The 18,456-nt window shown below is 46.3% G+C and overlaps 1 protein-coding gene across 1 annotated transcript in view; it reads left to right on the forward strand.

Annotated features, from left to right (window-relative positions):
* The first annotated feature begins 11,358 nt into the window (after positions 1–11,358).
* Positions 11,359–18,456, forward strand: part of ANXA11 (annexin A11) — a 42,400-nt gene continuing 35,302 nt past the window's right edge. The window contains exon 1 of the mRNA XM_043927100.1: positions 11,359–11,569. The gene's annotated coding sequence lies outside the window, so the exon portion shown is untranslated. The remainder of the gene's footprint in view (positions 11,570–18,456) is intronic.

Here is an 18,456-nt window from a genome sequence, read left to right on the forward strand (position 1 = left end):
CTATAAAACTATAAAACTGTGAATATTTTGATGCTGCTATACAAAAAGTGACCAGCAGATGGCAGAATTGAGCTTTCCCGACTCAACGTCCCTATCGCAAGGATAAGCGGAGAAAAGTTGGCTGTCCTTCTGCAATCTCCAAACTCCTGAATGCCTCCGAAATGTTCATTGCTTCCATTTGAAGCACCGTCCTCCTACTCCTTTGGTGAAAAGACGTAGTGAGCATCTGCAGAAGCTGCAGTTTGGGACACGCTGGTGGAAGAGCACAGGGACTTGCAACAAGGACTTTAATCCTTTTACTCTCTGCGTGTGTTCAGTCGTGTCCAACTCTTCGCGACCTGATGGACTGTAGCCCGCCAGGCTCCTCTGTCCATGGGATTTTCCAGGCAAGAATACTGGAGTGGGTTGCCATTTCCTTCTTCAGGGTATCTTCCCGGCTCAGGGATCGGAACCCTCGTTGGAAGCTTGAAATGCTGGTGTAAAACAGTTGCAGGGAAAGTGGCTGACTTAAGGTTCCTGTTTTCGCTTGGGGAACCCGAGGCTCCAAGAGGCAAGGTGATGTGCTCTGGAACACACAGCTAGGTCAGATTTTCTGACTCCTAATTGAGGGCACCAGGTTAGTTTCTCAAAGGCAAAATCTACTCTGAAGGCACTTTCAGTTCACATACGCAGTCAGGAAATCTGAAAGTTAAAAAATAATGCAGAATGCCCCACCTCCCCGCAAAAGTTCAATGCTTTGTGGAGGCTTTCCTGTAGTTGCCCTGGAACCATAGACGAGCCTGCGTTTGGATAACTTCCCCTCCAAGTGCTCTTCACCTGAGGTCTGTGAACACCCTAGGAGTAGTATCCCCTCCCAACCCCAACAAGCAAGGGAAATTATATGTACATGAGCACATGCATGAGCATATGGATCCACACTTACATGTTCCCAGCTTTCTTCAAATCCCCCAAGGTGTCTGTGCTAGTTATTCATGTATTATTCCTCAACTCCAAGTTCACTCACCAATACCTGCTCTGTGATAATGGGCAGAATTCCCACAGGTGACTCTCCTCTACAGTGAGCATAATGCTATAATGTAAGCTTTCTTAGGAGAGGGTGCTGGGAGAACACTGCAGGAGGAAGGGGCAGTTCTCGCCGGTTTGGGCAGGCGTCGTAGGACATCCTGTGGTGCTCTGCCCCAGCCACGTGCCCAGAAGGGCCTCCAGTGACCTTTGCAGTCCTGCCTGGCCTGGTGATCACTTTCCCATGACCCTCCCAACACAGACACTGTACGTTCTGTGTCGCCTGCCCACACTGCCACTCGACTCCCTCTACCTGCCCACATACCCACCGGCCAGGTAATTGCTTCCTGCTTGTCCAGCAGCTGCTGACTAGCTTTGGCCCAGGCACCAGCTAATCTCTCTGCCTCCAGTGGGGCCATGACATCTCCTCCAACAAGGTCTGATCCCCAGCCTGGGGAGGGGGCCTCCTTCATGGGTCCTCTTCCTCAGCTGAAGGAAGAGTAGCCCTATAGGGGTCCACTTATGTTATATATATATATGATGGGTGGCCTCAGTATTGTCTCTTTGTGACCCATGGACTGTAGCCCACTAGGCTCCTCTGTCCATGGGATTTTCCAGCAAGAATACTGGAGTGGGTTGCCATTTCCTCCTCCAGGGGATTTTCCCGACCCAGGGATTGAACCCTGCATTGGCAGGTGGATTCTTTACCGCTAGCGCCACTGGGAAGCCTTTACATCCTATAGTTTTACTCTTTTATCATAGTGTATCAATACTCTTTATATCAAACTTCCATTTCTTAAACCCTACGTGGTTTCTGCCTCCTGATTGGACCCGGACTGATACTTGTCTACTTGTGGCCCTTAAAATATTAAGATCCACCTGACCTAGTCCCAGTATAACAAAAATATAAAACTCACAGCTCACTGCTGAGCTCACAGAGAACAGTGTTACTACCCTATCTTAGGGATGGAGATCAGTTTCTCTGTTGCCACAGAGGGCTGGCAGCTCTGGACAATCTCCCTTAAGTGGTCTCTCTTGCCTGCTTAGCTTAGCTGCATGCTCTCTGGTGGAGCAGTAAAATAACAAGCAATTAAGAGCATCATTTACAGAGCACACATTTCAAATGGCATGCAAAGGTTTTATGTGTACTATTACTCCATTTTACAGATGGAAAAAAAAAAAAAAGCAAAGATCTAAAGAAGTTAGAAACTTGCCCAAAGTTTCACAGTTGGCCCAGGGAGTGCTAGAATTTGAACCCCCAGTATATCCAATTCCAAAGCCCCAAACTCTTAATAACCATGATGTATTTCTTCATAGCAACTATCTATCGCAATGTCGAGCTCTGGGCTAGATGAATCCACAGTGGTTATATAATGTATTTCCTGTAGTAACTGTATTTGGTAAGCAGTTCTATACATTTAGAGATGAAGAGAGCTTCTTATCCAAGGTCACTTAGCTAGTGAGTGTAGAAGTAGGGTTTGATGTTAACTCTCTGACTCCAGAGCCCATGCTTTTTTTTTTTTCCCCCTTAATGTTGGACTGTTAGTAAGGACTGTCTTTATTAAACAAACAAGAGCACAGGGATAAAGAAAATTGTTAAAAGACTTGATTATACACATAGGCTGAATTTCATACCCATATACATAAGTTGTTGTTCAGTTGCTAAAGTGTGTCTGACTCTGTCACCCCATGGCTGCACGCCAGGGTCCTCTGTCCTCCAGTATCTCCTGGAGTTTGCTCAAATTCATGTCCATTGAGTCAGTGATGTCATCCAACCATCTCATCCTCTGCACCCCCACAGAAGACTTTACCCTAAACAAATAACATAATAATAATCTCTAATGGCAAAAGATAGCAAACATAAAATTTAAAAACCAACAATGGCTTGGGAAAAAAATTTAAATATGTGCAGCGTGAAATTCAGAGCCCACATTTTTTTAACTTCTACAGTGTACTATTTCCCAGCTCACATACTGGACGTGAACTTGGGGTAAGAATGCACCTTGACCTGGGGACCACGATGGCTGAAACAAACAGAAAGCACACGGTGCTTGACTTCATATTCAGGGCCCACCAGTTTCCAATCATGTCCTGTGTGTTACAAGATAGAAATCTGATGAGGGAGAAGGATATAGGACCAGCTATGTCTTTCTCCCCTTGCCATTGCCCTCCTATACCTGACCCTAAGCCTCACTCTAAGGAAGAGGGATGATCTGAAGGCACCTCTATAGGACTGGTTTGGAGGTACCTATGTTTGTCTCCAACTCTCCTCCAGGGGATTCTTGGACACTTAACATGGCAGGTACGGTCCCCTAGAGCATCTTGCCAGTCCTGTATGCTCTGATTCCATGCGCATCATTGGTGTCAACCTGAGTGATGAGTCTCCTTTGTATGATCTCATAGTTGTTCACTGGGCTTCCCAGGGGGTGCTAGTGGTAAAGAACCCACCTGCCAATGCAGGAGATGTAGGAGAACTGGGTTCAATCCCTGGGTCGGGAAGATCCCCTGGAGGAGGGCATGACAACCTGCTCCAGTATTCTTGCCTGGAGAATCCCACGAACAGAGGAGCTTGGGGGGCTATGGTCCATAGGGTCACAAAGAGTTGGACACAACTGAAGCGACTTAGCACACATGTACACATAGTTGTTCACTAATTTAGTTAGTGACATAGCAGCTGATAGAGGGAAAGATGAAACATTATAAGATTCAGAATATTTGCAGGTTGCTAAGAAAAAGAAACTGTTCCAGATAGTAAGACCAAAGAGCACATTCACTTCTACGAGAGGTCCACATGTATAATCACTGTGAATGATTACACTAAGCGATGCCCTCAACAACATCCCAACAACAGATAGGGGATCAATGTTCAAAACTGTATTATGTATCATGTTCCTCAGTGTAGGTCAAAGGCCTCCAACCAAAGCATGACTTCTCCAAGAAGTCATGCATTCTAGTCAAAGACCAGAACTCTACTGCTGTGGCTGAATTGGTGATATATTTTAGAACACATATCTAGAGATTGAACAGAATACATACTTTATAGGCACTTGTCCACAAACAGCATTTCAGTTAGCCAAGCTTTTGAAAAGTCCTTTGTGGCTGTGGGTTTTGGATTCTACTTGGAACGGTGGTGCTTTCCATTGCCAGTTAAGAAATGAGCTGCATGCCTTAATAATAAACTGGGCTGAGACTTTGATTCAGTCCTCTTATGAAAACTCAGGCGCCGACAAGTACATGATCCTAAAAGAAGGCCAACCCACATCCCCTCCAAAGTGCGTCAAGGGAGTCCTTGCCGGCAGAGCCAAGATTTGCTTTGGGAGGAATTTTGAGAGTTCTCTAGCCGTGCAACAAGTAATGGAGGTAATTGAAGCCCCACAATTCAACATCCTAAAGTGAGACAGCAATAAAAATTAGCCTGGAAAAATGGTAAAGCGGGTTGCTAACCATCTACTCTGTTTGGCGACACGTGCAAAAATCTGCAGCACATTTCATTTTGAGCAACAGATCCTGCTAGTTAAACTGGTTGTGGAATGTCCTCCCAAAGAAACTAAATAAACTTACTATTTATAATTATTTTCTATAAATCTCCCTAAAGTTGGAGGCTATCTATTAATATCATAATTATTATTTCAGATCCAGAACTGGTAGCCCTTGTTTCCGGAGATAATTAGATAGTAGTATCAATTGTCTATTAAGACCATTCCTGGTCCATGACCTGAAAATCAGGTAATTTACATCCCAGAGACTGCTTGGCTTTCTGTTTTCCAGAGCAGGGCAGGATGGCATGGTAAGACCACATTTAACTACCTGTCTGACACAGACACTGACCCTGCAGAACTGACACTGGCTGGTGGGCTGCAACTGAGTCCAGCAGGAAGCAAACATCCAAAAGTGGTTTCAGTTGATTAAAGATCGAATTAAGTGTGATCTAGTCAATTTACTATTTACTGCCCAATCATAATTGCTGAATAAAGCTAATTGTGATTGTGTGCCCAGTCGCTCAGTTGTGTCCATCTCTTTGCGACCCTATGGACTGTAGCCCACCAGGCTCCTCTTTTCTTGGGATTTTCTAGGCAAGAACACTGGAGTGGGTTTCCATTCCCTTCTCCAGGGGATCTTCCTGATCCAGGGACCAAACCCCCCTCTCCTGCATTTCCGGCATTGGCAGGCGGATTCTTTACCACTGAGACATCTGGGAAGCGCTAAAGCTACTTAGATCTTTAAAAGAGAAGAAGAAGAAGAAGATCAAGTTAATAATAAAAGAAGCCAGGTCACATCTTTAGTTGACTGGGCTGGAAGTTACAAATAATGTAGACCATATTTTTCGCTACATATGGTGTCAGAGGCTGGGAAAGGATCAGCAAAAGTCATAAACCATTTAATCCGATTTTTGGCAGACTTTGCCTCAAGACCCTATAAATTATAGCAGATGACTATGCACAGCTTGCAAGCTGTGCATAGAGAAAGTCAGGCTTGCAAATTATTAAACCAAAGCCAAACTGATAGATCTTGCTCATACTTGTTGGAGCAACTCACCCTAGTTTGCCAGAGACTTTTCCATTCTGACTCTGAATGTCCAGTGTCCTGAGAAACCCTCAGTCCCTGGCAAACCAGGACAGTGGGTCACCCTATCTGGAGGCCTTCCTCACAAGCTGGTGATCCTAGGCTGGACATCTACATTTGGGGATGAAGCACTAAACACTGCCTGGAATCTCTGCCTGGGAGTAGGGTTTGTTGACTGATGGAGTTCGCCGCAGGGTGTTTAACCATCCTTCACTGCTGGCACTGAGGGAAACAGTAAATATCAGTCACTGGAGGACGTTTGTCTGAAATGCTCATTTTCTGCACAAATGAATTCTCCAATTCCCTGCTTGTGGATGGTAAATCAGATTGCTGACTTCCCAGGGTCTGAGGTCCCATTATTCAATATGCAAATTTTTGCTTATTCCTTGCTTAGCCCAGTATCTTACTTACCTCCTTCTTTCAAATTCATTGCCTTACATTCCTCCAAAGAAGACATACAGATGGCTAACAAACACATGAAAAGATGCTCAACGTCACTATTATCAGAGAAATGAAAATCAAAACCACAACGAGGTACCATCTCACGCCGGTCAGAATTGCTACTATCAAAAAGTCTACAAACAATAAATGCTGGAGAGGGTGAGGAGAAAAAGGAACCCTCTTTCAGTGTTGGTGATAATGCAACCTAGTACAGCCACTATGGAGAACAGTGTGGAGAGTCCTTAAAAAACTGGAAATAGAACTGCCATACAGCCCAGCAATCTCACTGCTGGGCATACACACTGAGGAAACCAGAATTGAAAGAGACATGTGTACCCCAATGTTCATCTCAGCACTGTTTACAATAGTCAGGACATGGAAGCAACCTAGATGTCCATTGGCAGATGAATGGATAAGAAAGTGTGGTACATATACACAATGGAATATTACTCAGCTATTAAAAAGAATGCATTTGAATCAGTTCTAAAGAGGTGGATTAAACTGGAGCCTATTATACAGAGTGAAGTAAGTCAGAAAGAAAAACACCAATACAGTATACTAATGCATATATATGGAATTTAGAAAGATGGTAACGATGACCCTATATGTGAGATAGCGAAAGAGACACAGATGTAAAGAACAGACTTTTGGACTCTGTAGGAGAAGGCGAGGGTGGGATGATTTGAGAGAATAGCATTGAAACATGTATATTATCATATGTGAAATAGATTGCCAGTCCAGGTTCGATGCATGAGACAGGGTGCTCCGGGCTGGTGTACTGGGATGACCCTGAGGGATGGGATGAGGAGGGAGGTTCAAGATGGCGAATACATGTACACCCATGGCTGATTCATGTGAACGTATGGCAAAAACCACCACAATATTGTAAAGTAATTAGCCTCCAATTAAAAAACAAAAACAAGAACAAAAACAAGTTCATTGCCTTACATCTACCATTCTGCAGTCCCCACAGTTCAACATATGCGACAAATAATTCTCCCTTTTCCCATATCTCCCTGAAGGAAACAGAGAAAGTGACCTAGGGTTTCCACCCAGGCCCTGCGGCCCTGTGTGCAGTCTTACAGGTACCTCACATCTTCAAGGGCTGAGTTTTTCTGAGACTCTGGGGGTGGGGTGGAGAGAAATAGCTGGCTTCTCCGGGTTTTCTCCCCCCGGAGGCAATTGACATTTTGAGAAAAATTACAGCCGTACAAGCTGCTGCAGAGGGAGAGGCAGAGCCTGCCGGCTGAACTGTTTGTTCCTACAATAGCTTGCTTACTTTTGCAAATCCTACAAGAACAGATAACTACGTAAAACACTACGAAGTAAAAACCATGAAGCCTCTCCCACGAGGAATCCACGGAAACCAGGGGCTTGCAACTTCACGGTGGTGATTCCGGCAGAGGGAAAGCAAATAGTTACCAGAGCTCTAGGCTGGATGCCTTGGCAGAAGGTGGTATCTCACTTGGGATATAGAACCCAGAGGGAAAGCAGATTGAGAGCGAAAGATGGTTAGTTCATTTTTTTGACATTATAAGTGTGAGTTTTTGGAGGAATATTTTGGTAAAGGTATACAGAAGTTATTGATTCATTTGTAATTCTAGTATCACTCCCCTATTTAAATGAAAAAATTGAAACAATCCAAAGGAAGGTAGAAAAAGAAAAAAGAAACAAAGAGGAAGTATATACCATGTGATATTCAACATATCATGTGCCACCTGTATGGCTTAATGCCTCTTTTTCTTTTTTTAATGCCTCTTTTGTTGCTGGATCCAGGGGAAGGTCAAGGGTGGGGTACTATAAGGTCTCAACAACAACTATTTACTGAACAGGATGGAAATTTTTCAATTTGTTATATCAGTCCTGAAGGCACACACACACACACACACACACAAATACAACAACATAAAAGGGGTGGATATAAATCTCAATATTTCTGTAGTCGTTATCCATATAAGCTGGTTAAACTCACCAATTAAAAGCAGATACTCAGATCTATTTCTTAAATCTTGTAAAAAGTAGTTGTATGGCATTTCCAAGAGAAAACAACAACAAAAGATTCTAAAAATAAATAACATTCAACTCTAGAAACCAGAAAAAGAACACTAGAGCAAGCACAAAGAAAGTAGAAGGAACAAAAGTACAAAGATAAAAGCAGAAATAAAAGGAATAGATCCTTAAAAAAAAAAGAGAGAGAGAGAATTAATATGATTTTAAAAACTAGAAGATTACCTAATCTCCACCTGCATTGCCAGAGACCTGGGTTCAATCCCTGGGTTGGGAAGATTCCCTGGAGAAAGGAAAGGCTACTCACTCCAGTATTCTGGCCTGGAGAATTCCATGGACTGTATAACCCATGGGGTCACAGAGAATCTGGCACCTACTAAGTGACTTTCACTTTCACTGCAAAATCTGGCAAGACAGATCAGAAGACTTTCTGGACCCCAGCCTCTCACCTGCCTCTGATTCACCCCGGGGTCCTTTTTGCAAGTCTCTGTTGTGTGGGATATAAGTCCTGGGTGTTCATTGGAAGGACTGATGCTGAAACTCCAATACTTTGGCCACCTCATGCGAAGAGTTGACTCGTTGGAAAAGACCCTGATGCTGGGAGGGATTGGGGGCAGGAGGAGAAGGGGACGACAGAGGATGAGATGGTTGGATGGCATCACTGACTCGATGGGCATGAGTTTGAGTAAACTCCGGGAGTTGGTGATGGACAGGGAGGCCTGGCGTGCTGTGATTCATGGGGTTGCAAAGAGTCGGACACTACTGAGCGACTGAACTGAACTGATTGTGTGGGATATTTACAACTTAATATTTTTTTCCCATTAAAGAAGAACTGTATTTAGAGTAATGTGATTTTCTTTTGTACCTCTTCCTGAGGCACCTAGTACAGGGCTGGTCATGTTGGCTGGGTCACCTTGGCTGTATTCAACCATGGTCAGATGAGTGAATCAATGTAAAAAAGATTTAATACGGTACTACTCAGAGGTCTACAGCACCTGACATTTTTACAAGGCACTTACTTTCCCTTGCTTCATTTGATGTTTGCATCAGCCCTGAGCAACAATGAAGTAGAGGTTACTTTACAGATTTTTATAGATTAATTTGAAAATTTTACAGGTGAGAAAACCAATGCTTGGAGAACGCATCCCTTCCGAGTGTCAGAATGGGAACTAGAAACCAGGTATTTGAACACCAAATCTAGTCTTTTCCCCTACAGGGTGTTCCTACCAAGTCACAAAACCCAGCGGTAACTATTTTGGCTTCGAGGGGCTCAGTTCTAAGGCAGAAAAGTTTGTGCTACACAAAGAAAGAATTTCAGTGTAAATGACTGACTTATCTATCAACGTCGTATTTAAAAGCATTCGCTCAGTCAGGAGAAAAATGAGCCAATCAAAGAAACTCGCTTTTGCAACTACCTAGGAGCTGGGAACACCGCGGTGCTGGGTATTCAGGCTTTCGGGCTGGGCGGATGCCACGTGAACTTACCAGACAAAACCCCCAGCCCAGAGAGAGCGCCAGGTAACAAGATAACCCGCCCCCGCCCCCGCCCCCGGAAAGCTGCGGGTTCGGCTGGGCGCTTCAAGCGGGCGCCCGCACTAACTACGCCGCAGGCGCCCGCATCAGAGTAATAACAACCCTGCAAGAGTCGCCTGTGCCTCTGACTCTTTCCGCTCTTTTTCTGCTCCGGGGCGCGTTTCCTTCGAGCAGCTCTCGAGCCTTTGGCCTGCGTTTCACCCTCACCCGCCTAATCATCTCCAAAAAATGCAGTACGGTCCCAAAAAAGAGCCGCGCCTTGGGGGAAGTGGGGGTGTTGGAGAGGCTGCGGAAGATGACTGGATACCCAGGGTTCTTAGCTGGGCTCCTTCGGCCAAGCCTGCACCAGGGACCCTGCGCGCAGCACACTGACCTGGCATCCTCCTCGGCCTCTCCAGCTCCTTCGCTATTAAAATGCAAATCGAACCAGCAGCTTTGTTTTTAACGGCCCCAAATGGGCAACAATCTAAAAGTCCTTTGTAAGGAGCTAAGTAACAAAGAATGATGACCCGCAAAACCGCTTCTATTGTGCAGTGGTTGGGAAGAACCAAGTTGATCCCGGTGCACTTGCTAGCTAAGACCCTCCAATATATAGTGACTAAAAAACCACGTTGCAGAAAAACACCGCAACACCACTTTGTAAACAGTACATCTACCTAATGTATGAAAGATACGTCTAAAAGTGGGCTGAGAGAATGAAGAGTGAATTTGTTTTTTTAAACTGTATTATGGATGCTTAGTCGCTTCAGCCCTGTCCGACTCTTTGCGACCCCAGGAACTGTAGCCTGTCAGGCTCCTCTGTCCAAGAGATTTCCCAGGCAAGAATACTGGAGTGGGTTGCTTGTAAATAATACTTAATATGTATTATATTTTAAAATAAGTACAATAAATATACTAATATATTACATAGATGACCTTTTTTTTAACAAATAAACTTTATTTTCTAGAATAGTTTGTTACAAAAAATTTCAGATAGAGTTCTCATAAACTCCAGTTTCTTCTATCATTAACATCTTTTATTAGCATGGAGTTTTGCCACAATGAATGAGCCAGTATTGATGCATTATTATCAATTAACCTCCATACTTTATTCAGGTGTCCTTAGTCTTTATCTAATGTGCTTTTTCCAGGATCCTATCCAGGATACATTACATTTAGTTTTCACATTTTCTCAGGCTTCTCTTAACTGTACCAACGTGTCTCAGACTTTTTTGATGACCTTGACAATTTTGAGGAATACTGGTCAAGTGTTTTGTAAAATATCCCTGAACCAGTATTAATTGTGTTTTTCTCACGACTAGATTAGGATTATGCATTTTTGAAAAGAAGACCACAATCGGTACATACTATCACTGTTGATCTATCATTCTTGACGTTGACCTTGACCATCCGGCTGAGATATTAATAGTTGACTGCAGTTTCTGCACCATGAAGCTACTCTCCGCCACCTCCACTTCCATCCTGTTGTGTCACTTTTTAATGTACAGAGTTAATAAAGAAGGGACACTGAGCTGGAGGGGGCTTGGGGAAATCCCCTCCCCCGGAGTGCAGCGCAGGGCAGGACAGGTCAAGGAAGGCGGTGCAGTGAACCTGTTCTTCGCCGACCTCCGGGAGCCTGCCGTAACCTCCCGTGGCGGAAGGCCTGTGGCTTCCTTCCCAGACTGGTAGAGACATTCCGTAGTGTGCTGGCCCAGAACGACTCTCACCTGGGGGCGGGGCCGCGTGCTTACCACGCCCAGGCCCCGCCCACCCTCTGCCCCCGCCCCTCCGTGGCGCACGCGGCCCCGCCCCGGGGCACGCTGGGCCTCTGGCCGGGGGTTTTCCGCCCAGTGGGCTCCTCCTCCGGCTCCTCCCTGACGGCTGAGGAGCCTGCGGGTCGCCAGTTCCCCGAGTGCTCCGAGTGTGGGAGTGGGACAAAACTCGAGTCCATTGGGAGGTGCCGCGCCTGGGACGCCCGGAGAGAGAGCTGCTGCTGCCCGCGTCCCACTTCTCCCCTCGCGGCTCCCCACTGCCCCTTGGCCAGGTGAGTGAGGGTTCTCCGGCTTAAGGGGGGCACGGGACGGGGTGGAGGCAGGGCGCCGCGGCCCGCGCCGGGAGGCCCCGGACTGCCCCGCGCCACCTTCAGCCCGGCCCTGAGGCTTCCTGGTTACACAGCATGGGGGTAAAGGCGCGGGTGTCGGGCTGGTCCCGGACGGGCTTCGTCGGCCTGCCTGCCCAGTTCTGTCAGCGGCTGGGGGCGCTCCTTGTGAGGTGGGCGGTGCACGGGCGGGGCCCCCAGTGGCCAGGGCCGCGTGATTGTGCTGCTCCGCTGGGGTCCGGGGCTCAGGGCCTGGGAGCCCGTTAACCTGCGACAAGAAGGCGGCTGGCTGGTGTGGGGATGGCGGTGGCCGCGACCCCTCTGACCCCGCTGACTTCTGGAGAGTGTGTGTACCCTTCCGGAAAAGGCTTCTGTAAGGAGACTTAGGAGGGGTGGCTGCCTTCAGGAACTTTCCTCCGGAACTGGAAAGACGGAAATTCCTGGGAGCCTCTGCTGTTGCAGTTGATTTATAAGGCACTTTATTTGAGAGAATGCGGGATCTCCCCCAGGTGCTGTGTTCACCTGTGTGTTTACCTTCTCTGCCTGTTCCTTCATCTCAGCCTTGAGCTACAGTTTCAGGGAGGGATTCTTGACTTCTCCCCCTGAAAAACCTTTAAGAAATGCGTCTGTTGATTTAACGGAGAGTTGTGCAGTTCATCAACTTGAGACATTGGGGAGCTGAAGCCTAGCTAGACAGTTCCAGCCCAAGCTGGGAGCAGTTTGCCTGGCACATTTCTGTCCTTCCCCTCTAAATCAGCGACCTTTCTTTGGCGATTGGGTGTTTTAGGACAGACCCAGGGTATCTTTGGTAGCCAACCCCTCTGCCTTCCCTCCCTGCCTTCACTTTGCTCCCCGGCTGCCTTGACCTGGACTTGGAGTGACCCATCACGGGGTGAGCCTCTGCCCAACCCCCACAGCAGGAACAAAAGCTTAGAGGGCAGTGCCAGGCTGAGTCCACGCAGGGCGTGTTATCTTGCTCATCCCCCAACTGGCTCTGCTTATGTTCCTTCCTTGTTTCAGTCAGTTGTTCGGGATGCCAGGAGAATTAGCAGGGCCCCTTCGCACAAGGCGCTCTCCTTGCCACAAGGTTTTCCCTGACAGGAGAAACTAGGTGAGGTTCCAGGGCTGTTTGTTGCCCCGGCATGGGATGCACAGTACCTTGGGCATCCCTTCCAAATCTCGCCTCTTACTAGTCTCTCTGCCTTTGTTTCCTTCGCTTTAACATGGGGGTAATAATAATACCTGGAACTTCCCTGGTGGCTCAGCTGTAAAGAATCTGCCTGCCAGTGCAGAAGACGCAGGTTCTATCCCTGGGTCGGGAAGATCCCCTGGAGAAGGAAATGGCTACCTACTCCAGTATTATTGCCTTGGAAATCCCATGGACAGAGGAGCCTGGTGGGCTACAGTCCATGAGGTCGCAGAGCCGAACACGACTTAGTGACCGAAGACAACAGCAACAATCATAATACTTACCTCACAGGGTTATTGTGAGGAGTAAATAAATTAATATACTGTTAAACAACCATACAACTCAGTCACTGATCTGAATAGGTGGTGACCATGCTTCTGTGTCCCAGATAGACGTAAAGCTTACAGCAGGGCCTGACACATTAGTATTCATCGGTAAGAGTCAATAATATTTATTACTCCCTTCATGCAGCTGAAGGTCAGCCTAGTTGAATTGCTCTCCTTCTGACCTGTTGCTCTGTCTTCGCTGATGTTCTTTTGCCCTCCTTCCCCCAGTTCTGCCTGTTATTCATTGCCCTTCTAGGAGCCATCCAGGTACCTGGAGCAGGAAGGGGCAAGACACGTGGTCAGCCCACACAGCCCTCCTCTACTCCTTTAACATCACTTCTCAGTATTCGCCCTGCAGAAGTAATTGTACAGCACATCTTTTTGCCCCGTCCTCTGTCTGGAGGGTGGGTAGTATTTCTCACTCATCTCTTGGTCTCACGGCATCCAGAAAGGACCTTGCCTGATGTTGGTACTCAGCAGATGTTAGCTAAGTGAAGAGGCAGGCCAGGGATATTTGACCTCAGAAGCTTAACTTGGATAGGTTAAAAAAAAGAAAAAGTGGGGAGAGTGAGATGGACGTGAGTTCAGACTGAGAGATGGGCATAGGACCTGGCAGAGAGGTCAAGAGGAAGTTCCCTTGGACTCCTTTATGTTATCAGGTCAAGGATTGTTGTCAGGGCTTGTCCTGGATTGCGGCACCTAGAAGGCCAAGATTGATTAGTGATGCCTTGGCCACATGATTTGGGGAGGATGGGTAGCTTGGGATGGTAGGAGTGAGAATTGAGCCCGAATAGGTGAGTGTGGGATTTTCCTGGGTATTCACTGCAAAAAAAAAAAAAAAAGCTGGTGTGGGCAGGAGGTGACTGTAGAAACCAAATCTATGCTGAGTGCTGAATCTTCAGAGAACCTAGGGCCTTTCTGGATCTCACTCTTTCCTGTTCTTTCCTCTCTCTTTTCAGCTGCTGTCTTTTCCCCCTTAAGTAGTTCCTAGCACTTGTCCCATGGCGGGCACTGGAGGAAGATTCTGTGTGTAGGTGTATTTCACAATCGCAGCCAAGTGAACGGATTCAGGTTTCTCTGGATTTTTCTCAACAGCACCTTGTGAGCCCATTGCCTGTAAAACATAAGGAATCTGAGGGATACCTAGATAGGAACACTCTTAGGAGAAATGGAGAAACTGAAATGTTTTTGTTGGGAATTTGCATTTTTAAAAGCAGTTGTTGAAATTTCAACGGAGCTTTCTAATAACATTGAAACCATACCACAGGAGGCCTGCTGACCCTGATCCCGGACCCGGTGAAATAAAGGTCAGATGTCATGTGGTGGTCTGGGAGGATCCTGACAGTGTGGCGTGAATAGTGACTCAAACCGCAGCTGACTTTGCTCCTGATGTGAGAAAGTAACAGGTGGGGTCAATGGAGGGGTGAGGAGGCAGAGTTCCCATCTGTGCTGGGTATCCTGGGACAAGCCACATAGCCACAACAGGGTCCCAGTGTTCTGGGTAGTAAAATGGTTGTTTGCAGAATCTGGTGAGAAGATGTTTGCAAAAGGGGCTTGATATCAGTTAGGGGGTGGTGATGGCAGTGTTGATATCTTGGGTTGCTGCAAGGAATCTTGAAGCTGGGGTTGGAGTGTGTGGGTGGTAGGTAGCTGATTCCTGGTTCTGTGATCTCTTGAGTTCTAGTCTTCCAAGGGCTTATGGTCCTGAAGGTACCACTGCCTTAGTAGGAAAAAGGGGGAGGAATGACTCCTGAAATTGAGAAGGGAAGTCAGGTGCCCGGAGCCTCTTACACCTGTAACATGGGCAGAGACTGGCTTGGAGGACAGTGAGTGAGGGACGAGGAGAAACTCAGAGCTGATGACAGGGAGGTGGAGGGTAAGCCTGGGGATGGCATCCTTGGGGAAAAGGGTGTGTCTGTGAGGGGGCTGGTGATAGCGGACTGAGCTTGCTGTGTTCACCTAAAAGGTCATGGCTATTTTAGGAAGCTAGTGACAAGCATATTGCTGTTGAACTCATAGTTAGTGAGTACCCACTGTTTGCCTAGCCTTGTACTGTGAGCACAAAAGCAGAGGCCACCCCCACCCACCCTAGGTTGTCCCTGGCTGTTTTGTAGTACAGATGTAAAATAATTTATTCAACCTTTCCCTTATTGCTGGGTATGGAGGCTACTGACTATTTTTATAGTTTGAAACAGTGTTGGAGTAAATAGTCTGTGCATGCTCAGTCACTTCGGTTGTGTCCCACTCTTTGCAACCCTATGGACTGTAGCCCGCTAGGCTCCTCTGTCTATGGAATTCTTCAGACAAGAATACTGGAGTGGATTGCCATGTCCCCCTCCAGGGATCTTCCTGACCCAGAGATCGAACCTGGGTCTCCTGCATTGCAGGCGAATTCTTTACCACTGAGCCACCAGTAGGAATCTTTATAAGGAAGAGTTAACACTTCTATAATATTAAGTCTTCCAGATCAAGGACAGATTACAGGCCTTGTGATAATGTCTTCGTTAGATACTAAGAATGGGATTCTAATTAGATATGCTGGAGGTGTATATTTCATAAAATATGTTATATAATTTGGAAATTACTTGTAAATATTTTTTTGAAAATTCTTTCTACTTTTTTGGTCATTGATTTCAACCTTTATTGTTACTCATTTCTTCTTACTTTTTGCTTCATTGCTCTAGTTTTCACGTCTAAATTGGTTCATTTATTTTTAGTTTTTTAATTTAAAAATTATGTAGACGTCAGAATTTTCTTCTGAGTACCAGTCTAGCCAGTGGGCCTTTATATGAAATGCTTATCTTTCCATTGCTTCCTAGTACTCTGTAGATTATTTCTGATCCAAGGACTTTTTAGAAGGCAGCATCTTTAATTTCTGAGGAAGTTTTGGGGCAGTCTGATCATATTTTAATGTTGGCTGCTAGTTCTCTTGGCTTCCTTGGTGGCTCAGCTGCCAATGCAGGAGATGGGAGAGATGCGTGTTTATTCCCTGGATCGGGAAGATTCCCTGTATGAAATGGCAGCCTGCTCTAGTATTCTTCCCTGGAAAATTCCATGGACAGAGTAGCCTGGTGGGTCGGAGTCCCTGGGTCGCAAAGTTGGACGCCACTGAGCATACATGCACAGTTCTATTGAGTGAAGGTGCTTGGCAGAATCTCTTGTGGGACTGTTTTAAGATTTTCTTTGTGGCCAGCTACATGATCAGCCTGAAAAGCTTTCGTGACATGTATTCTTTGTGGAACACAGACGTCAGATATTTCTTTGATCTTGAGGGTGCCCTCTGCATCCTTGCTTATTGAATCTTTTTTTTTTGAGTCAAACTTGACTTACATTTGCTTTGGATTTGTGAATTTGGCATGCATGTTTGGTGTATACAGCTTTATCAAGCTTATCTTTGTGGATTGTACCTTGTGTCATTTGTTACTTATTCTGTACCTTTGGCCTTAAATTCCATATTATCTATTTTAGGAGCATATATTGTCAATAATCTGGGAGAATTCCTTCTTTGTAGTCCTGGAATTAGTAATTAAATGCATTTTATAGGACAGTAAGTAAAAGGCTCAGAAATTTGGAAGCAAGCATCAGTCAGGCAGGGGGTAAGCCACATCCTTTAGTTTCCACTCAGGCTTATGCAGAGTAGGTAGTAATCAGGCTGGCTCTGCCTGCTTCTTAGGCTTATGATGACTGTGAGCTCCCTCTTCTTGTCTGTCTCAGTGGCCCCCATGATAGCCAGGTTTTAGGAGAGATGGATAAAAGGAGGTCAGTTCGCAAAACCCAGGGATGGACTTCTGACTTTGTGGTTGGTTCCTCCCCCATCCCATAGGTCCAAGTAGATGGCTCTCACGCACAGTTATATTTCCTTCCTCATCTACAGCGGCAAAACAGACTCTCTGTTCCCCAAGGGATATGACAAAATAGTACACAAAAATGTCCTAAGACCAAATGTCAGCTATAAAGGCTTGGGCCCCAAGTTTTACAGTCTTTTCTGTGCTTGTGTTTTAAGTCATGTAAACTATTTCATGGGACTAGAAGGGCCTAAGCCGTGTTGTACCATGAAATCCTAGTGAGTAGTTTTCCAAGTCCTGTGTTTCCAGATAAAGGCAAATGGCTGAGAAGTGGCTGGAAAAAACCCTCAGTCTGCAGAGGCAGGGTTATTGGAAAGTTCTCAACATGGTTTTAATATTAATATTTCCACTTCTGGTTTTTCTCCGTGCTGACCTAATATGTCTTTGCCTTAATTTTCAACTTTTCTTTTCCTTTTTTTAAGAAAAGTGTTTCTCTTGTAATCAGCACGTGACTGGAATTGAGGGGAGATGGCAGGAGGCAGTGATAATAACAACAAACCGAATTTGGTCATTTCTGTCTTTGGTAGAGAATTCAGACTGTTTGCGTGCCAGATAGTCTTGATTGTATTTCTTGCGTCTTGTTGTCTGTTTATTATTTATTACACTTGGATGCTGTTTCTTTCCTACTTTCTGCTGTCTTGGTTGAGTTTCTCATCGTTCCTTTTCCTCACCCACCTCATTAGGATTCAGGTTTGGCCATGATTTAAGAGGAGTCTCTCTCTCCCTCTGTCTCCAGAAATTGGAGTCCAGAGTTAGTAAGTGCCTGTTCCATGAGGTTGTCCAGGCACCAGACTCCTTAGGCACAGTTGCTCCTGGCGTTCTCCAGGGCTCTGGTCTCAAACTTGAGCACATTTATGACTAATTTGGAAGGTTTGTTAAAACACAGATTCCTGGGCCCCATCCCTACAGGCTCTGATTTAAGGGGTCTGTGATGAGGACCGAGAAATTCCCTTGCTAATGGTCACTTAGGTTGTGCCGATGCGGCCGTCCGGGCACCACAGCGCTGCTCTGCTTCCCTTACCTGTGTGGCCCATCACAGCTGACTTCCTGCCAGTGTCCTGCCGTGCTGCCAGGGAAGCTCGGGAGCATAGTCCTAATTTGCGGCTGCCCGGTGCCAGGCTGCTGGTAGTGTTCTGTTATGGAAGCGAGATGGGCAGATGGTTGAGGGGGGACAACCAGAAGTTTCTGGAACACCACCCACTGCTGTCCTCAGTCTGAAACTGAGGGATAATAAGAATGGGATCTCATGACAGTGGCATGCCAGCAGGCAGTGCAGAGGGGGGCAGCATCTGATCCAGTGGGCTGGTGACTAAGCAGGCAGGTTGCTGCTGCTGCTTTGCTGATGCTCTGAGGGTCATCACTGCTTCCAGGCCATTCCCAGTGGTCGGGTTTGGCAGCCATGCATTCTGCATGTGGAGCCACCTTAGAGGCCTTGGGGGCGGGTGTCCCTCCAAGACCCAGCTTTGGGATAGA

This window comes from Cervus elaphus, chromosome 15 (genome assembly GCF_910594005.1).
Source record: "Cervus elaphus chromosome 15, mCerEla1.1, whole genome shotgun sequence".
NCBI classification, from domain to species: Eukaryota; Metazoa; Chordata; class Mammalia; order Artiodactyla; family Cervidae; genus Cervus; species Cervus elaphus.